General features: G+C 36.7%; 2 long non-coding RNA genes across 2 annotated transcripts; both read right to left on the reverse strand.

The window, feature by feature from the left end:
* Positions 1 to 11695: 11695 nt before the first annotated feature.
* Positions 11696 to 12895, reverse strand: LOC145807710 (uncharacterized). Its single transcript, XR_014351012.1, has 3 exons — positions 12267 to 12895; positions 11981 to 12187; positions 11696 to 11893 (listed from the first exon to the last, which is right to left on the reverse strand). It is a non-coding gene; the product is annotated as an uncharacterized LOC145807710 (long non-coding RNA).
* Positions 12896 to 13776: 881 nt separating this feature from the next.
* Positions 13777 to 14716, reverse strand: LOC145807707 (uncharacterized). The gene is made up of 2 exons (XR_014351008.1): positions 14477 to 14716; positions 13777 to 14376 (listed from the first exon to the last, which is right to left on the reverse strand). It is a non-coding gene; the product is annotated as an uncharacterized LOC145807707 (long non-coding RNA).
* Between the last annotated feature and the right edge of the window lie 9650 nt (positions 14717 to 24366).

Below are 24366 nucleotides of genomic sequence, written 5' to 3' on the forward strand. Positions count from 1 at the left end.
GTTGCTATTTTGAACCCTTGACCACCTTTGGACCCCTCTTTTGCACCCTTTGCTCAAGGCTTCTTAAGGAAGCCTTGACCCCTTATCTTGGCTTCCTCAAGAAGCCTACCAGCTGTCCAAGATTCTCCAATAAGCCTTGACCTCCCCTTTAAACCCCTTTGACCCTTTGAAGCTTGTCTTAGAAGCTTAGCCTTGCCTATATAAGGGGCCTCTCCTCCTCCATTGTTGAGGTTGGATGGTTTTGAAGCAAAAAACCAGAGATATACCATGTATATCTAATATACATACATACAACCCTCGATCTCTCTCCATATCTCTCTCATTCAATCATCAAATACCCTTGTTCTTGGGCCATTTCTTCACCAATCCATAGCACCACACCTCTACACTTCATTCCAGCACATTGGAGGTCATTTCCAGAGGCTAGGAGCACCCAAACTTCAACCAAAAGCTGTTGGTTCATTGGTCTACAAAGGTGAGTCCTCTTCTTCCCTTTTCTAGCCTATTCTTGCATCGTATCTAAGCCATAGTTTCTTGTATATTTGAGCTCCGGCCAAAACTGAAAGTGGCCTTCTTTTGAGCTCTTATTCACTTTTGCTTAAGGGCTCAACCCTGTTTGAGCCCTCCATATTGCACTTGCTTCAATATCCTCCTTGAATGCCATAATCTTGCATAGAATTTTTGGCTTGCGTGTGATCTGTTTTGGAGCATGCTGTAAACTGTAAATAGGCTTATTTTGAGCCCCTCTTCAACATTGAAGAAGGGCTCAACACTGTTTGGGACCTTCATGCTATACTTGCCTTTATACTCTCTTTTGGTCCCCATTTTTGCATGCTTTGGCAGCCCATTGTTCTTCCGTTTTTGATCTTTTTACAGGCCTAGAAAAGGTCTTATTTTGACCTTCTTAACATGTTTTATTAAGGGTCTTTGGCTGTTTGTTGAATATTTTGCACACTTTGTGTTATAGCCTCTTTTTGAGCCTCATTTTGCATTGCATTTCTAGCATGTTTGTATACTGTTTTTGGATTTTTACAGTTCTGTAAAGTGGCTTATTTTGGGCCCCTCTTCAATGTTGTTGAAGGGCCCTAACCTGTTTGGAGTTAGCAGCTGTGAGTTGCTTCATAACCTTATGTTTGGGGCCATTTTTGCATGCCATTGTTGCCCTATCTTTGCTTGTTGTTTGGCCATGACTTGTACTAGAAAAATGCTTATTTTGAGGCTGCCTTGCTTCTGTATTTTCATTCCATGTACCAATTATGCATGCTTTGTATAGCTGTAAGCCATTTCACGTACTTAATCTTGCATTTCGGGAGAAATTCCATGCATCGGGTGTGTTTTCGCCTCATTTCGGGGATGTTTTCCCCCACATTTCAGTGCTGAAATCCCATTAGCATGTTTGCATATCACTTTCCATGCCATTGCATTGCATATGCCATTGCCTCGGTTTGCGTGCCCGTGTGCACGCATTTCGAGGCACTTCATTTTCATCCATCGGCCTCTTATGTGAGTGTGGCTGAGGCTCTCTCATGTCAGTATAAGCCCATGTTGCATTCTATATGTCATTTTAGCCATTGCATTACATATGCCATTGCCTCGGTTTGCGTGCCCGTGTGCACGCATTTCGAGGCACTTCATTTTCATCTTATGGCCTCCTATGTGAGTGGGGCTGAGGTCCACTTGTATTGGTGTAAGCCCATCTTGCATTGTGTATGCCATGTTTAAAAGCGTTGTGCATGTTATGTCGTTAGCATTGTGCATGCCATTTAGTTGCATAGCATGCTTGTATTCTTGTTTGCATACCTAGGTTGCATTGCATTGGCATGCATGCCTTGCCTCTTGATCATGTGATAGAGGTTGGGCTTTATGTGTTTGTTTGGTTTGCATGACATTTGAAATCAAAGCGCATAGTTGGTTTCTTGGACCATCATGCATCGAAATACGCAATTGGTGGTCCGAGAATCAAGGAACATACCCCTTTGAGTCAAAAGCATAATAAGGGATGTGTTGGTGCACACATTTGCTTGAAATTTCATGCCATACACTGCCTGTCCTTTGTTGCTGTCAAAACTGTCTTCTGCAGGAAGTTTCTGCCGACCGGCAACATTCAGTGCCGACCGGCCATTTATTCAGTGCCGATAGCTTTATCTCCAGCCGATGGATATTTTACACGGCCGGTGGCCATCCCTCCCAGCCGATGATGTTCTGCAATGCTCATAGAGGGTTCTCTGGGACTTTGACAAATTTTCAGAGAAGAAAAGGCAGTGAAAACAGAGGCAGTAGTGCTATGGCAACGACTTTCCGGGCGAGACGGATCCGAGCATGCATCACTCACGCATCCCAAGGCAGGGCTGCGGCCACCTTCTTGCTGCATTTATTTTATTAATTAATTAGAAAGTCTGTAATAATTTATTCGCTTATCATTTGGACTGTAATATTTATTTGGTCTCTCCGAGCGAGGGCAAATCTGTAATAAGTGTGGGTGAGTGTGTGTATGTCTTCCAACCCCCACTTCTTTCTCCCTTTTATTTACCCGCTTATGATGGTAGACTAGGGCATATTTAAATTAGCATAACAGTATGATAGCATGCGTGCATCCATACATTTGTCTTACATGCACCGGGCTCGGCACATCATGCTAACTGCACTTGTATTTCAATCCCAAGTTTAGTACTTGTTAGTTGCAGCATTTCACATGCCATCTTTAGGATAGCCGAGCCTGTTTAGATTGCATCTTTGCATGTGTTGCATTAGCCATTTTTAACATGAACTAAGATCATGCATATGATTACTAACTAGTTTCTGTTTTGGCTCGGAGTACTAGGTAAGCTTTTATGCTTTAGCATATCGCATGCGTGTGAATGTTGCCATGATAGCATGATTACCATGAGGCTAGTTGCTTATGTGATATAACTGCTTGAATGCCTGTGGATGGAGGTTGAATTACCTAAATTGGAATAATGCATTAAAACTGTGAGTTTTAAGCCCACTAGATAGTGGCAAAATCATCTTTTCTAAAAACCCACTTGAGGGTGGCAAAATCTGCATTTTAGCCTACTTGCGAGTAGCAAACCATTTTCAAAACAAACATGAAATGTTTTGTTCCAATTTGGGCGATTTGGTCTATACTTGTTTGCTGCGCGCATAACATAGTAATTCTAGGCTAACAATTGGTTTAAGAACACATAAAGTTTTCAAAAACGGATATCACGGTTAGTAGAGGCCGGTCTTCGGACCGGGCGAAAGGGGGTGCTCATAGCTGACCTTCCCCGATCGTACCCAAGCTCCCGAGCCGAGACAACTCCGGTGATGACGGATATGTGGCCTTCGGCACCGAGTCAGGGTTTCCTAAATTCTCCCATAAAAAATATTTAGGTGGCGACTCTGTATCTGGCAAAGCAGTCCATGTTTGGCACTACTTTTTCAAAAATCTGTTTCTCAAAACGATTTGCCAGATTTGGACTCTTTGGTTCAGATTAAGAACCGTGACACAAATCGAGTCCGAACTGTAGCATGAGGCCCCGCGGGCTTGTTACAGATGCTTGATGATGTTTCTATGATATTGATGATTTTTGATGTTGTTTTTTTAGGGTCCGTTTGGGAAGAGCTTTTCTACGTTTTTTTGACTATTTTAGCCACAAAAGACAAAATAAGCTATTTTAGCCACAAAAAACAAAACATCACATTCAACTCATAATCATTACACTCTTCTCTCACAAAAAAATCAAAAAAGCCAAAAAGCCCTTCCCAAACCAAACTTTTTAGCCCGGGCTAAAATAGTCAAAAAAGTCAAAAAGTCAAAAAGCCAACCCACTTCCCAAACGGAGCTTAGTGATGTAGTTGATGTTGTTGATGGTGATGAACACCAACCCAAAAAAAAGGCAATTAAGATCGGCGTAACGATGTGTTTGGAGGGAAAACAAACATCTACAGAGTTTTGGGCATTTCAGCCAATATCACGTTGGGGTTTCCTCATTTACCCTTACTAAAAAGCGTAAAACATAGTGTAACACTGATTATTTTGTCATTAACATTAGCTTGAGACTAATTGGATTATAAGACAAAATATAGAACCAAATGGGTCATAAGATAAAGATTTGAGATTTATTGGTGCATTCCCCAAAAAAATTGTATGAAATTATTTAAAATGTAAATATATTTTATTTATATTTCACTTAGATTTTTCGTTTCTCTTTTTAAATTTTCTAACCAAACATAATATTAATATTTAAAATTATTTTATTTTTATAAAAATTTATGCTGATGGAATGTTAATAGCTAATTAATTAAATTATATTTGTGTTAATTTTTAAAATTATAGTTACCGTTAACACAAATTTGAGGCTTTTCCCAATATAAGCCATTTTTGTATTGTATTTCCAAAACTAGGCCAACTTCTGACGGAATTCCAAAACTAAGTTAAAGCGCCATTACTATTCGCGCTTTTACTGTTAGGAGCGCAAAAGTAGATGAACATGAAAATCGCTATTACAAATAGCGACTTTGATTAATAAGTCGCTGTTACGAATAGCGTTTATAGTGTTATTCTTTTTCCCAATAAAAAACGCTGTTCTTAACAGCGCTTTTCACACAAAATTTTGTTGCCAAAAAAACGCTATTGATAATAGCGATTTTAACAAAAAAAAATTTGCCAAAAAAACGCTATTTATAATAGCGATTTTAACAAAAAAAATTTTGCAGAAAAAACGCTATTCATAATAGCGATTTCAGTTCAAATTTTGTTCCAAAAAAACGCTATTTCTAATAGCGATTTTAACAGAAATTTTTTTCCCACCCAGCGTTTTTAACATAAACTTTGTTGGAATAAAACGCTATTTTCAAGATAAAACAAAAGAAAAAAACATAAAGCAATTATCATGTTAAAATATGTTTTTTTTTTTCTTTTGTTTTTGTTTAGAATGTGTAATTCATAAATTTTACATAATATGAAAAAAAACCTCTTTTCATATATTAATTTTACATACTATTTTTCATATATATAATTTCAAAATCATATTCATGTAGATATTATTAAGTCAATCATGTTCATTTATTTGGCTTTACTGAAGCCGTTGTCATGTTACATTTTTCATTTTTTCTTTTGTCTTTGTTTTGTTTTAGAAAATGTAATTAAAAATTTTTTTTCGTCTTCACTAAAGTTGTTTTCATGTAAAAAAAAATTTTTGCTTATTGTTTTGTGTAATTAATTATTTTTTTTTTCGCTTTACTAAAGTCGTTTTCATGTAATTTTTTTTTCTTTTGTCTTTGTTTTGGGTTGGAAGGTGTTATTTAGAAAATTATTTTGGCTTTACGAAAGCCGTTTTCATTTAAACATAAATATATATTTATTCTTTTGTTTTGGGTTAGAAGGTGAGAATGTAATTCAGAAAATCAGTTTAGTAAACCAGTTTAGTAAAACCGTTTTGTACCCGTTTTCATTTATAAAATTTATTTTTTTGTATCGTCTTTGTTATAGGTTAGAATGTGATATGCATGCTGTACAGTTCGAAGCACACCCACACATTGTGCAACTCGACGAGCAACGACGAAGGGTGAGACGCGAAGACCATCGCGGAGTAGGCCAAGAAGACAAAGGCCACAGCGAGAGCTCCTAAAATAAATTTTCTCAACATTTTTGTAATAATACTTAATACATAGTATACGAAGTCAGTACTTTACAAAATACTCATACGGGTATGAAAACAACATAACTGAAGTTGCAAATGTAATAGTTTTCAGTTACGTAGGTAGTACAGACATAATTCTCCCACAAAAATACATTATGGACACCATGAACTGAACACACATTACATACATCCTGGACACTCTTAACTGAACACACAATACATAAACATAGCAGTTAGATAGAGAAACACCTAATTCATGACCTAATATTGCATATTAATAGCCGTAACATTTGATAGACACAATACATAAACATAAACTTAAACATAAACATAACATAACATAACAGTTATACTTACTCTAACACAGACATTACATATTAATGGAAGTTGTTATATTGCCGAAGTGTAGACATTAACACCTAATTCGCGCTTAAATCGGCAGGTGGCTCAGAGTCTGAACAATCCGAAAGCTCAGCGTCAGAGACAAGTTCAGGATCCTCCATGATAGCCTTGATAGCCGCAACATTTGGTTCTGTTTTGTTCTTCTGGGCATCCTTCTTAAGTATGAGTAGTTGCATATCGCGGACCAATCTACGACCCATTTGAGAAATCTCACGTTCTAGTGTTTGACATAGTCGATCAACATTATCAGGATCTTCCTTTTGGATCTCAACAGAACGTGCTTTTGGCACCTTCAGTCCTCTTTCTCGACATAATCTTTCGTTTTGCACTCGCTCTATAAATAGTGCGGGCCACTTAAGAAGTCTAGCCTTTGCATAACCATATCCTGTTTGATTTTCTGATGGATCCTCCACCAAACCACATGGATCTCGATAGTACTTGGGCATGACGAAATGTCGCTTCCCAAACCTATCATGATAAGCACAAGAGGCATCCAAGAAAGGAAATGGTGTTTCATCTTCAGCATCGCCACTTCCCCTTCCCCCTCCTCGTCGTGAACTTTCACCCCTTTACAAGTTCCTACCACCTCTGCGACCCCCACTCCCTCCTATGAACCATGTAGCCATGCTAATTTTTTAAAACAAATGAATAATAATTTCGTAGGGCGAAATGAGTTGTAAGGTTGTGTCTTCACCTTGAGTTGTAAGGTTGTGTCTTCACCTTTACTCGTTTATATAGTTGATTATGAACGGATAAATGAGAATCCCACATATATGCATGCTGACTGTAAGGTAAATGCATGCTGACTGTAAGGTAAATCAGTAGATTCACTGTTGCCATGTGACTTTCTAAATTGAGAATCCCACATATATCAATACGAGATGAGTTGTCACTGTAACAAAAAAGTCGAGCAAAAAATGGAGAAAACCAAAGCATGTGCACCAAGTCACATCACTTCACAATCCATCTGCATATACGAACAAAATAAGGGCATGGTGACTGTAAGGTAATTCAGTGAATTCACTGTTGCCATGTGACTTTCTAAGTTGAGAATCCCACATATATCAATAACAGATGAGTTGTCACTGTAATAAAAAAAATCGAGCAACAAATCGAGGAAACCAAAGCCTGTGCACCAATTCACATGACTTGACCATCCATCTGCATATAAGGACAAAATAAAGGCATGCTGTTGTTAAGGTAAATCAGTGAATTCACTGTTGCCATGTGACTTTCTGAGTTGAGAATCTCACATATATCAATAACAGATGAGTTGTAATAAAAAAAATCGAGCAAAAAATCGAGAAAACCAAAGCCTCTGCACCAAGTCACATGACTTCACAATCCATCTGCATATACAGACAAAATAAAGGCAGGCTGACAATAAGGTAAATCAATGAATTCACTGTTGCCATGTGACTTTCTGAGTTGAGAATCCCACATATGTAAATAAGAGATGAGTTGTGACTGTAATAAACAAATCAATAAAACCGAAGACTGTGCACCAGGTCACATGACTTCACAATCTATCTGCATATACTGACAAGTCTCTCCACGATTTGACTACTCAATGTGTGAAAAAATGAAGCTTATGAAGCTTACGACCCGCTATTTATATTTCATTGAAAAGTATGACTATTTGAATTGTTCTTGTCATTTGGGAAGCTATTCACCGACCTACCTGTTATGTTTTATGTGTTGTTGAAGGCGGTAGTTCGATTCACCGAGTTTAGTTTTTTGTCAACCCCTCATTCATTACCGGAGTCATAATTTTTACTGGACTTTCAAGAATTGGAAGGTGACTCTTTCTTCTTTCCTGATGGAGATTGAAATTCGTTGTAATTTCATCCCTATTTCAGCAGCCCCAGTTAAGGGAACCTTTTCTCCGAGTTGCCTGATCTATTTTATGTGTTTTAAGTATTCACATAATTGAACATACATTAATCCATTAATTAATCCAGAACATTCATTAACAAATTGCAATTCAATAAAGAAAGTCATGAACTCATAAATGTGTACTTATAAATGTAGGTATTTCATAAACTTCAGGTTCATAACAAAAATACTTGAAATACATCCGTACGTTACACCAACAACAACGTTGTCTTACACTCCAGGAACGAACATATGAAAGATAACGGTGTTTGATTTCTTATTCGTCATCTGACATGTAGTAGTTAGAGAGATATTTTTCATTGTTGAAGACATTATTTCGCTCAACCATTGTCAAATCTCTGTTGCTTGCTTCTGCCATTTCAGTGGCTAGCTGAAGCATGAAATGTCGACATCTCCGCATCAACATCCTGTTGTTCTCCTTCTTAATTCTGCTAACTGCTTTTTCATAGTCACTCACATTTCGTCTAGCCATGGTCAATGAACGACGATGAGGTATCGGTGCCCCAAAGTTACGTAGATCATTATACAATCCTTCTTGCTCCGTTACCCTGAACGCCCATTCTGCTCGGATACCAGCATAATAATCCTTCGGACTTGAGTACTTTTCGCTCTTGTAGTCATACATAAATGGAGGTAGCAGCCATACTTTCGGATTTCTTTGCCGGCGTGAACTTCCTGCACCTCTTGAAGACATTGTTAATAAAATTAAAAAAAATAATAATAATAGTAATTGTATATCTATTACTATTGTTATGCCTTCAACAAACATCATACTGGGGTATTTATAGACATGATAGTGGTGCTAGGGCACTATGGAATAAGTGATACACGTGATATTATTTGATGTTATTCATTTCATGTAATTTTGATTACCCGTGACTTTGTGTACCTGTGATGTAGTCACGGACGTGGTTGTAAGATAAAATAATAATTGTAGGCCATAGAATCACAATGTTATCCCTTCATATTCGAGCAGTGCGTTGTCAAATAAAACAAAATGCAGTGAGTTGTCACATCGGCACATGAAACTATTTTGTCATGCTTACTTTTGTAATACAATAAGTACTCACTTGGAATTGACGATTTCAGTACGTATAAGTGTTTTCGAGAAATTATAAATGAAATCGAAAAATGAAATTTTCTTTGTATTAAAGTAATATTGTTCATAAACTATCATTGTTTTTCTCACCAACATAAGAAAATGGTCACCTGCTAGGTAAACACGATTGGAACTTTGGTGCCTATATTTTATCTTTTTTTCAGTTAATGAACTTCACAGTCATCCGATTTTTATGAAAGTCACATGCATTACTGCATCACTGCATAAAGTGACATGCAGCATTGCATCACTGCACAAAGTCACATGCAGTGATGCAGTGATGCACAAAGTCACACGCATCACTGTATCACTGCACAAAGTCAGATGTATCCCTGCATCGCTGCACAAAGTCACATACCTCCTACGTATTGTGCCCATTGCAATTATGCACAAAGTCACAGGCATCGCTGCATCTGTGGCACAATAGCCGATGCTACAGGCCGTTGATTCGTTCATGACTGCACAAAGTCGAGTCCTGACAGCCGTATGCACTGGATAAGGTCAGTGGCATGCATGTGATCGAACAGGAAATTGCATACACACAGCTACCATGTGTGTATATGGTATAAATATCGTAGCATACCACAACAAAAGTTTTACAGCTATTTCTACCGATATGATCATGACATATACGGTGGTTGATCTATATTCAGCAATGGGTCGCTATTGGGTTGCAGATGGAGATGAATTTCAATACCCATTAAATCCAAATTTGCGTTACTCACGTGCCACCGTCAATACCATGAGAGTTGAGTGGGAATTTCGCAAAACTCGAGCAAACGTTCTTGTTGAGCTATGCCGTGAAGTTAATCTTAAATTTCCTCGCCGGTTAGCCATGCGTATGCCAACTGACACTCCACAGTTGTTGCAAAGGGCATTGCATCGTATCCGCGACGAGGTTAATCGCATGACCCAACGTTTGCAGAGGTCCGAACTAATGAAGACCGCAAATGAGCGTGCCGAAGATGGGTTAATGGATGATGCACACCAGTACTACGCCTGGAGCATGGATGTTATGTATGAATCTGATATTGAGATGTCAGATGATGATGATAATGAATGAAATTGTTTGGATGAACGCCCAGGGCATTTCTGTAATGCATGCAATTTGTAATGCTTATCCATGACTTATCAATGAAGCGAGATATTTCAATTATTTTTAGCCTTGAACAAACATATTTTTTATAGCTTCTTTACACGTTTTGTTCAAACCAAACGCGTTTGTAATTTATGTTCTCCTAAATTACGGATAATGAGAGAGGGGTAGAGATGTGAAACAGATTTGTGTGATTCATCAATATAAATAAGAATAAAAAATTGTGAAATGATAATTGCGAATAAATAAGTATGACACTTACATCAGCTGTACAAGTTTGACACATACAAACAAAAAAAAGAAAAAAAAAAACCTATATAGTCCATATCGCAACCGCTAATGCCCTAACCTGCCCCCAGTCCCACAACCCCGACCGTGGATCTCCCTCCTCGGTCTCCTACGGTAGACTCTCTGAATATCTGGCACTCTCTCCCCTGCATGCTGCCCTCCACTGACTGCCTGTGGAGCCTGTGAGTGTGAGTGTGACCCCCCCTCTCCTGCATCTGATGCCCCTGATCCTGCCTGTGCCTGTAGATCATATACTGCTGTGAGCTGTGAAACTCCCACTCCCTCGTCTGGTGCAACTGTATCACGATCTGCAGCTGGACCATGACCTCTGCCTCTGCCCGCACCCCGACCTCGGCCGCGACGTCCCCCACGACCATAACCTCTCCCTCGCGCTCTGGGGGGGGCTCAATATGGCCCTCATCATCAATGTGTGAGATGTCAGTGAGAACTGCATCATGTGTACTCCTGGGCGCGGTCGATGTAGTCCACATAAAAGCAGGTGGTAACTGGGTGGGTGGGGTAGCAACATCATGCATGAACCGGGGGGCGGTCGAAGTACTCCCCAGAAAAGTAGGATGTAACTGGGTGGGTGGGGTAATAACATCATGTATGAAGCGGGGCGGTGACCAATCAGGGTCAGGGTCAGCATGCTGGGTAAGATGTATGTGTGGGGAATATGGAGAAATGTATGGGGTATCATGTGGTGGGGTGACTGAAGTCGAAGAACCTGCTGTGGCTGGCGCTGAACTGGAAGGCACTGACGTGGACGGGACTGATGTGTCTGGAGCAGCTGCTGCAGTGTGTACACCGTAGTCCCCAAAATGCAGACGATCTACCCGATGGGCATGCTGGATCCCCTCGTACAATAACTCTCTGATCTCTACAAGGGCCTGCAGACCAAGCTGTCCATCACGTCTGAAAATAGCGTCCTCAGCCAAGTGATATGACCTCTCAGCTCGAACCACCTGTAAAAAAAATAGATATATTAGGCTATAGTTGACTGAAAATAATCAATTATGATATTAACAATTATCGGAGATATAGTACGCTACTCACCAATGACTCGAGAGAAGGCCCAACTCCCTGATATCCGGCCTCGGACAGGTGGCTCGGATTACCGACAAGTAGGTGTGTATGTCGCCGATACCACAACATGTAAGGGTCGGGAGAGGGGAGGACCCCATCGCTCCAGTCAGCCTGTACAATAGTGTCGCGACGGGCATCCCACAACTGTATGTATCGCATATGATGCTGACTCCAGTCAGTGCTGGCTCGGCCACGTCTATCCGTCACATGCAACCGCCACTCGGTGTCACACCGATCCGGCACGGCCTGGACCCGACCAAACTGTCGGAGGACACGATCAGGGAGATACCACTCAACCACGTCATAACAAATGAGTGGTACTCTCGCCATCCATATATCCTCACCTAGGCGGCAGTAGTCTGGGAGCGTGTGGAGGACATCAGCATAAGGCTGCCAGATAAACTACAATAACGACAAGTCTATTAAAAATCGGTCATAAACATATACAGTCCATATGACAATTAAAATTTAGGTATTTAAATTTGATACCTCGCCGTCTATCATCCGGTCAAGCTGGTCTCTATACACGACCACTACGTGGGTCGATACGACCTCGTGGCTCATGTCAACCCTCCATCGGCTACCTCGAGGTCCGGCCGGCATCTGCATGTCTCCCTGCCCGATGGGAACCTCACTAGGAGCAACTAGTTGCCGCCTAGACGGGGCAATGCGAATCAATCTCTCCCACGCCCAAATCTGTAATAGTTTGAACGCAATTACAATACTGATATATGCCATACAATATGAATTGACATGTAATAAAATTCTTACTAACCTGTAGCAAGACAAGGGGTCCTCCGATCTGAGTCACACCCACCTAAGTGGCTCGACATAACATCCTATACAAGCATGCCAAAGCCGCGGTGCCCCAGCTGTACTGGCCGATGACGTCAATGTCTCTCAACAGTGGCAAATACATCAGCTTGAGCAGGTTCTGTGACTTATCAGGGAGAAGTACCCCCCCAATAAGCCACAGAATATATGCTCGCGCATGCTGCTGTACTAACTCATCTGCAGCATCATCTGGAAAATCGCCCTGAAAATGCTCCGACAGCCACCTCACCCTCACTCTACCTGCCTGTAAGTCTGCAGGTGTAGGTGCTACTCCCAATAGCTCAGCACATAGCGCTATCCACTGCTCCGTCGTCAATGATGGGTCAAGTCCAGTAACTGCTCGCCCATCAATCCGTAGACCGTATAGGACAGATACGTCCTGCAATGTGACGGTGGCCTCACCGGTCGGGAAATGAAATGTATGAGTCTCTGTGCGCCATCTCTCGACGAGAGCAGTAATGAGTGGGTGGTCCAGTCTGATATGGCCTATACGATATACACCATAGAATCCCGCGCGTAGTAGACACTGCAAGACTCTATGGTCCAATGGACGATCCCACAGGCCGGAATCTCCCCGTCGGCATGCCACCACGGTGCGTGGCTGGTCCTGCATAACATAATGAGTATTTTAAATTATAGCATTATCAAGGAAATGAAAAACAAAATGCAGTGTATTTTCATTGTATGCGTAAAGTCCAACAAACGTTATTGCATACCGGGTCCTCCCATATACTGTCAGCCCGATGTGGATGACTCAAAAGGGGGACCTCATCAGGTAGATGCGCCACGAAGCCTGTACAGTTGAAAAACAAATACATTTTGAAAAACTATATTGGTGAGCATGTAATTTAACAATATCAATTAAGCTGAAATTATTATGTACATGACGACTTGAAAAATAAATGTGGTCGATTATTTTAAAAGTATAAATTTGTGTGCCATTAACATGGAAGCAATTAACTAAAATCAAAATTTTGCATATTATGTGCCCATTAAATATGATAAGCAATTCAACATAACCTATCGTTATCTATGCTTCGGACTAATATAAAAATCTTTTACAAAGTCATTTTACGATATCAGTTACATAAGCTTAATAATGACCAATAACATGTGGATAGTTTTTGTATGTCAATATTTACAAACAAAATGGAATGATCATTTTTTTTTTCAAAACTTCATTATTGATTTTGGCATATTTGACATAACGTCATTATTGATTTTGACATATTTGACAAAATTCGTTACATTTATGGCATATTCGACAACTTCATTATTGATTTTGTAATTTTTGTTTTGCAATAAAGTAAAAAATTTGTAAATTACGTACATGTAAATTACGTACATGTAATTCACAAAATTCTGTAATAAACATTTTGAATGAAGTAGAGAATAAAAACTATGATAGTTGTAAATTTCGTCAAGCAAATAAAACAATTACAATATATAAAGAATTAAACAACAGAAATGATCTATTACAAATAAAAAATGTTCTATTACATGTATGACCCCGTTTACAAATAATGAATTACAAAAGAAAAGAAAATGATCTATTACAAATAAAGAATTACAAAAAGATCTATTACAATATGTAAGTATTACATAGTCTTCATCGACCAAGTCGCGCCGGACATGTTCGCCTGTCATGACCTGTCTGCTGGCACTCACTGCAACGAGCGGTCAAACGCCTATCTGATATGTCCATCTCATTCGGAATACGAGACATAGATGCACGACCCCGTTTCACTTGTCGCAGACGCAGTACATTAGGCATTAAAGTCCACTGCGGATCAGCCCAATAATCTTGATGCGGTATTGGATTGAATTTAGTTTCCCAAACCCTCATGTATACAGGAAGCCTATATACTGGATCAACATACTCGAATGGATTGTCACCGCATTCAGACATTACAGCGAGCATATGAGAACATGGATAGTGTCGTATCTCATATTTCCCACAACTGCACGTGGGTTGATTCATCCGCACAATTTGTGTATTGCGATCTCGTCCATGGCGAAAAGATGTTTGCACCTCAAACACGCGGCGTGGCCTATAAAAAAATTATAATAGAAACTAATGAAGTTCATGTTTTTAGGTGTAGTTAAATTGACAACATAATAACAATAATTTAATTTATATTACAAACTAACCTGTCATATGATATCAACTTGAAAGTATTTGCCCTTGCGATGCCATCCTCAATAGTTTTTTGCATCTGTCTAGGGTATTGGAACTCATTTCGTACATCTAGTTCAGCTTGGGCTCCCATCTCGTCAAAATATTTTACAAGCCGCCGAAATGTAAATTCTACCATAGCTGAGATAGGTAAGTTCCTTGCACCTTTCAAGACGCTATTGAAGCACTCTGCATCATTGCTAGTCAATACCCCCCAGCGATGTCCACCGTCATACGAAAGGGCCCACTTCTCAGGATTCATCTTGTAAACCCAAGTGATGGCTTCTTGGTCAATAGCCTGTATTTGTTGTAAGTAACCATTACACTTTCGTCGTTGATGAGCACTTCCTGCTTTCCATAGAAGTTGTTTCAGCTCCTTATTTCTGAACGTAGTGTTAAAGTTACTACAAACATGTCGAAGGCAGTGCCGATGATATCCAACAAATTGGAGCGAGGGATTCAACCAATGCCGCCTCACAGCAGCTAAAATACTCTCAGCTCGATCGGATATCAAAGTCACTCCCTGTCGGTCCATGACAATATGTTCCTTGATATTTGAAATGAAGAACGACCAAGACTCCAAACTCTCCTTGTCGACAACAACAAATGCAAGCGGTAGTACTTTGCCATTGGCGGTGACAATCGTTGCTACAAGCAACACACCAGTGTATTTCCCGTATAAGAATGTACCATCTATGGTTATAACAGGCCTACAATGTCTGAATCCATCGATGACGGGTTTAAAAGACCAAAAAACAAAGTGGAAGACGGGCATAATGGTTGTATTTCCGGTATATCTATGCTTCCATTGCACGATGGTACCAGGATTAGATGTTTGTAATGCATACATGAATTTAGGCAACATCATATATGATTCATCCCAATCTCCGAATACCATTCGAATTGCCTTTGCCCTTGCATGCCACGCCTTCTTGTAATGTATAGTATAGTTCATGGATTTTTTTATGTCTTCGATGACATTCTTAATGGGCATATCAGGTTCGTTCTGCATACAACAATACCTATGAGTCAGATTATTTTGGTGTGAACACTTTAAAGACACAATTTTGGTGTGAACACTTTAAATAAACAATGTGTATATAAATGTAAACATTTATTTTGTACACTCATCGCAACTTGTCCCAAAAGATGAGAAGCAATGTAACTGGAGCTAATATTTGTGTGGTCCCTGTTCGTTCGTGGGTATAAACAATGGTGAGGACCCCTATACTGCTTTATTTCAAAAAGCCCATGTCTCTTACTAAGAGATGCACGCAACCACCATCTACAGTCGTGCTTGCAAGCACACACCCAAACGTCTCGCTTGGAGGTTACGACTTTGTACTCTCGATTATTTGTTGCATGGTACAATTTCACAGCATGTACGAGTTGCTTCTTATCAATGAAAACCATCCCTTTGTCCAACTATGGATTTTCAGCATTCCAGATTCGGTTACGGGGAACGACATCGCGGTTACTAATGTCAAAATCACCACCCATGTGAATGTTTTCAAAGAAAGGGATTTCAGGTCTAGGTGGAATGGGGGCATTCTGAATATCAACGGGAGCGTCGATATCATCTTCTTCATCATCATCATCATCTGATCCGCCCAATAAATTTTCTTCATCACACATTTCATTCTCATCATTGTCTAGGGCGACATCATGACCGTACATGTCACTGTCAGCAAACTGCACAAAATTAACCGTTTCAGCCATATTACCAGCAACTTCAACTGGAGTCGTATGATGGCTATAGGTGGGCACATCTTGGGTGTTATTGTGAAATTCAGTCTCGTATCCACCATGTGAACTTGATTCTCCACCATGGCCATGAAATGTCTGTTGTATGTAGCCAACTGCATAACATTCATTTGATTCATACATAGGAGACTGAAATGCTGTTGTGTCAACCCCATGTGTCAACAATGTAGTGAACGGATGCGATTCCATCTGTGTTACATTCGGAAGATTCTATACAACCTCTTTCTGAATGTACACTTCCAAACAATTTGGTGGTTCGAAATTTCCACCGATACTTAAAACGGTGTTCAACGCCTCATCGTCATTTATCGGTAATATTTTGTATTTGCTGGTTGCTTGCCACTGGCGATAAGGATATCTACATTTGAAGATCAATCGGACTGTTTCCCCGTAACTTGCGACCTTGGACATAAACATCTCCTCCAAATTGCCAAGTGTGGTGCCAAGTTGCACCATATATATCCCTTTCGGCTCAGCATCATATGACACACCTTCATCGGGATCCCGAATTATGTTTCCCCCCCAGTAAAAGATAATTGGAACAGTTGCCATATACTTGCTTCAATGAAACAATAAATATTAAAATATCAACAATATACATATATCGAATTGTACTTGTAAAATAAACATTAAAATTTGCAGAAGCCACAAATAAAAGCAACCCTCTAATTTTTTATCAATTTATATTTTCCAGGGTTGAAGGAACTGTAGAGGTGAAACATTAATTCAATTTGTATTTTGTCAACTATATATTTGTGTCTCAACTTGATTATTACTGTTTATTTTCTCATTTTGTTCACTTATTTTTATTCGTATAACAGAACAGCTGAGATTTCATCTATACGTGGAGTTATATATTGTGTCTCATTTACTTCGTATGTGAAGACTCTTATCTGTTCAACGTGAATGTTCTTTGTTGTCATTGCTCTATTGTCTTCATCTAAAAAACACATAACAAGAAGTATACTTGTTGTCTTAATTCTTTCGAATTAGTGGCGAAAAATAAAATAGGTTGAGAGATATTTAGTAGAGGGTGACGCGATTGATTTGGACAATATAAAATACAGGGTGCAAACATTGAGAGAGATTTTTTTAACCTGGTGATGTAATTGTTCAGATTTATGGAAAATATAAGTTAATTTGATTTGCTCCAACTTGTGCCATTACGGACCTTAATGACAAAGTTATTTTCTATGTGAACTAGTAACCCTCGTCCATTTTGTAGAGGGCATAGAGGCTTTCTTATAAAATTAAAACAACAAACTGATTTTGGATCATTTTGGATTGTTCTGAAAAGTAAGAAAAAAATTAAATTTATTTACTCCTTTTTTTTCTTACACATACAAAAACAAAAAAATAATTACAGAGATAATTTATAATGGCCAAAAATTAGAGATAATTAAATTGAAGTTGGTGGTTAAATGTATGGACTACATTTTGGATAGTTATCCATGTGAATCTATCGGGCCATCCGTACCAATTATTTGGTATTATAAAATACATGCTTACCCATCAACGTGCCAATTTTTTTTTCCCTTCTTACGTACGAAATTGCTATGGACTATTAATTAAAATAATTTATTACTCTTTTCATGCATATATGTCTGCACACCTTTATGGACAGAATAATTATGATATTTGCTTCCGTCAACCCCTAATTTTGTAAATCTATTTAAGTGGCCTTCGGTAATCTTAGGATTACTGGCCGGTCATACCTATAGTAGCGGGTTTGGGTCGTGATAGAGTGGTATCAGAGCACGAGTTATACCGTACACATGAGTCCATATAAGCTACTAGATGTCCTAGACAGAATTAGGGGCATTACATCAGCATGTGTTAGTGTATGTGAAATTATACGACATGTCTGAAACAATTAGACATGAAATGAAATTGAGCATTGTCAAAACTATAAACGAGCTATTTGCCTATGTTTATTAGTGCTCTATTTACCTATAGCAAATGGAGAGAACAAGAAGTGATGATGTGATTGAATCCTTTGATGGCAGAATGGAAAGAATGTTAGAAGCTTTAACCGAGTCCATGAGATAACAACAAAGACAACAACTACCTCTTTCGCCTTCTTCAGTGCAAGTGGAACTGATAATTAATGACATTATCGGGTTGACTCAGAAATTTAACAAGATGAAACCTCTGACTTTTCTAGGTGTTATTGAGCCACTGAAAGTTGAAATATGGATACTAGAAACTGAAAAATTATTTGAAGTGTTTCCATGTTGGATCATTTTGGATCGTTCTGAAAAGTAAGAAAACTTGATTTTGGATCATTTTGGATCGTTCTGAAAAGTAAGAAAAAAATTAAATTTATTTACTCCTTTTTTTTCTTACACATACAAAAACAAAAAAATAATTACAGAAATAATTTATAATGGCAAAAAATTACAGATAATTAAATTGAAGTTGGTGGTTAAATATATGGACTACATTTTGGATAGTTATCCATGTGAATCTATCGGGCCATCCGTACCAATTATTTGGTATTACAAAACACATGCTTACCCATCAAAGTGCCAATTTTTTTTTCCCCTTTCTTACGTACGAAATTGCTATGGACTATTAATTAAAATAATTTATTACTCTTTTCATGCATATATTGTAACTACTCTAAATTTATTACAAAGTAGATTTTCCTTTTCAATGGTAGTGGACAATCACAAAGTGAAAAAGACGATAAGTCAGTTCGTTCAATACCCATTTCAAAAACTTTCTCAAATTTTCTTCAGTTTTCTCATAAAATTTTAATTTGTACTAGAATACTATTATATGTATTACAAATTCAGCTCATTAAATGTTTTAATCATATTTTGGCTGCTTGACCCCAAATATAGTGAAATAAACCAAACGAAATTAAACCAATTTTTTTTTTTAAAATCAAATACAGTCAAATTTAAATATTTTCAGAAACCAATAAAAATATTTCTTTTCAATAAAATAGAGTCAAAATTAAATATTTTGAGAAACCAATAAAAATATTTCTTTTTAATAAAATAGAGTCAAAATTAAATATTTTGAGAAACCAATAAAAATATTTCTTTTTAATAAAATAGAGTCAAAATTAAATATATGAATTTCGGATTTTTTAATCGCAATTCTTAATTAAAAAAAATTACTTTTAAAACCCTAATTTCCTTTTAATTCCTCTTCACAAGCAAAAAAAAAAACAATTTCCAATTCAACAAATGTACGTTGGTTTATTCAATATTCAAAATATAGACATTTTCACTGATTAATTTATTTTATTGATAAGGACATAATAATAAAAGGTTTTGGTGGAAAAAAAAAAAACAAATTATTGTTTTGAAGATTTATTTATTTATTTTTATTTTCACTCTTGTGTAGTTATATCCTTACACACCACAATCACTCGACTGTCGCTAGATAGTCACAGGACCATCATCGGAAAAGTCATCGACAGTTGTGGTGATAATTTGGACAAATGAGTGACACGTGAACAGATAAATGACAATTAGATAAATAGAGATAACATGATCTTTTACGTTGTTGTTGTTCTTATAGTCCCTGTGCCTTGAAACATTCGTTAATCAGATCCAACATATAATTACTTTGGATTTTTCTCATATTGAGATCTCAATAAGAGAGAACTTGAGGAGCCTATAGAGTCCATCACAAGTTCCGTTTCGATGATTCGAACCGTTTATTTTGTAAAATCCTACATTATCACATTTTAGTACCCTTTTGGGAACTTTATTTTTTTAGTAGCTTTTTAATGTTTTGGTCTTTTTATGAGGTGAAAAAAATTAATGTGTTTGGAATTTTTTTTTAATTGAATAAATAGTTGTGAGGAAAAAAATGATTGATATATATGATGTGATCTTTTACTTAGACTTTGTTTGGGAAGTGGGTTTGTTTTTTTGGCTTTTTTAACTATTTTAGCCTGGGCTAAAAAGTTTGGTTTGAGAAGGACTTTTTGACTTTTTGACTTTTTTGACTTTTTTTGTGAGAGAAGAGTGTAAGGATTATGGGTTGAATGTGATATTTTGTTTATTGTGACTAAAATAGCTTATTTTATCTTTTGTGGCTATTTTAACCAAAAAAAGCCCAAAAAGTCTCTTCCCAAATAGAGGCTAATAGGGTTGAATTTGTTAACTTTTTGATTTTTGATTTTTTTTTTTTTAGTAGTCTTTTCAGCCAAATATTTTAGCCAATTTACCTCTGGTCAAACGGACCTTAATTAGCAAATCCCATGGGACTTGAAGGCTTAAGCACATTATGACAAGCGTCTTTTTAACATGTGCCCAATGTATTTAATTATTTTAACTATCTTCATTTGTATAGGAGAATGTAAAACATAAATAGAAATAAATATGATGAAACTTAGATATTTTTGTACATAGACAAAAATGTTCTCACATCTGAAATAATGAAATTAACTAATTTATAAAAAAAATATAACAAAATAAAATGATAGTACCCTCTTGAATAAAAAAACAAAAAACATTAATATTTCATTATAAATAAAATATAAATTTATAAATCATATAAATAATATTACTTTCTTTATTTGGAAGCTCATTTAACTTGAAACAATTCTTTGAAATAGATTGTTGAACTTCACTTACAATTAGATTTTAATCTATTAATTTTATAATATTAGAACCAAAAATCCATTGATGCTATAATATTACAAAAAAAAAAAAAGCATTTCAATTTATTCCAAAAAATAAAAAACCAAATAAATAAAAATACTTTATTTAAAATTATATAATGACAGTATATGTTTCAAATTAAAAATACTTTATTTTGATAAACCAATAAAAATATTTCTTTTTAATAAAATAGAGTCAAAATTAAATATATGAATTTCGGATTTTTTAATCCCAATTCTTAATTAAAAAAAATTACTTTTAAAACCCTAATTTCCTTTTAATTCCTCTTCACAAGCAAAAAAAAAAAACAATTTCCAATTCAACAAATGTACGTTGGTTTATTCAATATTCAAAATATAGACATTTTCATTCACAAGCATAATTTCAAAATTCTAATTCCTGATTTCAAATTTAAAAATATAAACATTTCGTCATTTCAATTCTCAATTCTCAATTCTCAATTCTCAATTATATGAATTTCATAATATCACATTAACAATTATCAATTATATGAATTGATGATTTACGAATTTCATCATTCCAAATTTCAATTCTCAATTCTCAATTCTCATATTTATGATTTATTTAACAAATTCAAAAAATTAAAAAAATTCCAAACCCGATTTATGATTCAAAAGCATAAAAATTCAAATGCATTACAACACTTAATAATGTGAACCCTAAAATGACATCCTAATTTGAACATTCCTAATAATGTGAACAATCTAATATCGAACCCTAATTTCATCACCACAACCACACGGACAAAGCATAAACATTCATAACCATATTCAATTTCATAACCACAATGATAAAAACCCTAACATTGACAGAAAAATACATTTAATAATTCCAAAAAATTCAAAAACTAACCTTGATTCCAAAAAATTCAAATCCATTTAAAAACCCTAACATTGACAGAAAAACCCTAACCCGTATGCCAAAAAATTCCAAACCCTAATTTCATAACCACAATGATAAAAGCCCTAACACATTTAATAATTCACAAGTAAAACCCTAACATTGACAGAAAAATACAACACATTTACAAACACAAAAACTAAATACATAAAATTAGGGTTAATGTCATACCACGGAGAGAGAGAGAGAGCAGAGACAGAGAGCGAGAGCGAGCTGAGATGGAGGAGCGAGAGCAGAGAGAGAGAGAGCGAGCGAGAGCAGAGAGCAGAGAGCCAAAAACCTAAGTCTGAAAATCTGAAAAACGTATGCAAATGAGGGGGGGTTCGTTCGTATATATGAGGACTTTGAAAACGCTGATCTAAAAAGCGATTTCATTTAAATGAAATCGCTATTAGAAATAGCGTTTTTTTGGCAACAAAATTTGAACTGAAATCGCTATTAGAGATAGCGTTTTTCTGGGGAAATTTTTTTGTTAAAATCGCTATTAGAAATAGCATTTTTGGGCAATTTTGCAAAAAGCGCTGTTAGAAAAAGCGTTTTTATCCGCAGAAAAACAAACACTAGAAGCGCTATTTGTAATAGCGACTTCTTAATCAAAGTCGCTATTTGTAATAGCGATTTTCCTGTTCATCTACTTTTGCGCTCCTAACAGTAAAAGCGCGAATAGTAATGGCGCTTTAACTTAGTTTTGAAATTCCGTCAGAAGTTGGCCTAGTTTTGGAAATACAATACAAAAATGGCTTATATTGGGAAAAGCCTCCACAAATTTAACTTGATTAAGTGGATATTGATATTTAATAAATATAATTTTTTTACGTAAATAAAATATTTGACAAATACTAAATATTAAACTACTTGAATCATGAATGCGAACTTTATAATAAGTTCACGGAGCTCAATATACTCCAGTCGGATTCCAAACTAAAAATAAGCCCGAACCTTTTCACATTTCCACCGATGAGATGATGAGTTTTTGAAACAATGAGACAATGAGTTGGAATGGCCACATTAAAAGTTGTTACAAATGTGAGGGTAAATTTGACTTATAACAAAAACAATCACGATAAAAAAATTAAACAAAATGTATATATTTGAATAATTTTTTTTTATTCATAAATTTACATTAAGTATTTGACTTTTGTTTAAAATTTTACATCCAAGCCAATCAATAGTAAGATTTCTCGTAATATGTAAATAGAATTTTAGAGGGAGCTCAATGCGCCCTAATTTTTTTAAAACAAATTAGTACACTTTTAGCTATTTTTAAAATTACCAGAAAGTATACAAACCTTAAAAAATTAAAATCCCAGGTTGCGTTTGGTAGAGTTTTCTAAATATGAGTTGTATTTGAGTTTGTGAGTTTTGGAATTATGATTTAAGTGTAGAAAATTTGTTTAATGAATGAGTTTTGAAAAAAGTTTTTGAATTTAGTGATGTGACATAATTTTTATACAAAAACTTACAACTCATAACCAAACACACAATCCAAAATTCTATTCAAAACTCATAAAATTTTTTTAAAAAAAATTGAATTTTTTTTTATTTAACATATAAAAATAACAAGTGCAAAAAAAAAAAAAAAAAAAAAAAAATCAAGAACACTGTTCCGGTCAACCGGCCGGACGTCCGGGGAGACATTCGGGTACACAAATTTTCAAACGCGGGTGTGGACATGTGTTTTGAAAACCGTCAACAAACGCCGCACTTAAACTAAAAGGTAGAATCATGATTCAAACTCTATACCAAACACAACCCTAATTTTTCTTTTCACTCATTCCCTTCTCCAACATCTCCGTTGGACAACCACAATTGCTGCCTCTATTGCTGTCGTTAGAGCCAACCTCTGTTCCACTCCTTATCACTACTTTCTAGGTCGAGACAATAGACCAACTTACGAGCTAGCTTCGTTGGGAGGCTCATATAGTTTGTTACATCAATTCCAAAAGAATAAGTTGTGTACCTTTCGGGCCATCAAGCAAAAGAAGAAATATTCTTTCCGCTACGATATAGTTTTCGTTCTTATCAGTAAGTCTATCACACTTCAAATTTTGACATCCGAATGGATTAAGAAAAGCCCTCCCATATAGATTTTATTATAGTGCTCTCAGTCATGTCAAATTTAACAATGCCTAAGCCTAAAACTATATAGAATAAAGATTGCTCCAGGCTATCCAAACTTCCAATTCGATTATTATCTCAAAATGTTGAGTTAGGTATGTAAGCTATGTATCTAAGAGGATCTCCCAATTCACCAAAGACTAGCTTCCCTCCTAACAGAACAAGAGACAAGGTCTTTTTTCATTTTTTTCATTTCGCCCCTACTTTGTTTCCATAATTTCTAAGGGCCTCACAAGTTGGCCTGACATGCAAGCTCTTGTGGTCTAATGGGTTAGCATTGCAAGTTAAGTTTCAAACCCTAAGCTTAGGCCTAGCCCAAGACACATTCGAGTGGCCTATCTCAGGCTAGGGCCGCAAGCCATCAAACCAAATGATAACCCTTAAAACACCTCATGACATTGGAATCCCGGAAGTAAGTTGTCCCGTATAAGAATCAA

The sequence above is a fragment of the Camellia sinensis genome, chromosome 14 (assembly GCF_055761805.1).
Source record: "Camellia sinensis isolate YWXY chromosome 14, ASM5576180v1, whole genome shotgun sequence".
Classification (NCBI taxonomy): domain Eukaryota; kingdom Viridiplantae; phylum Streptophyta; class Magnoliopsida; order Ericales; family Theaceae; genus Camellia; species Camellia sinensis.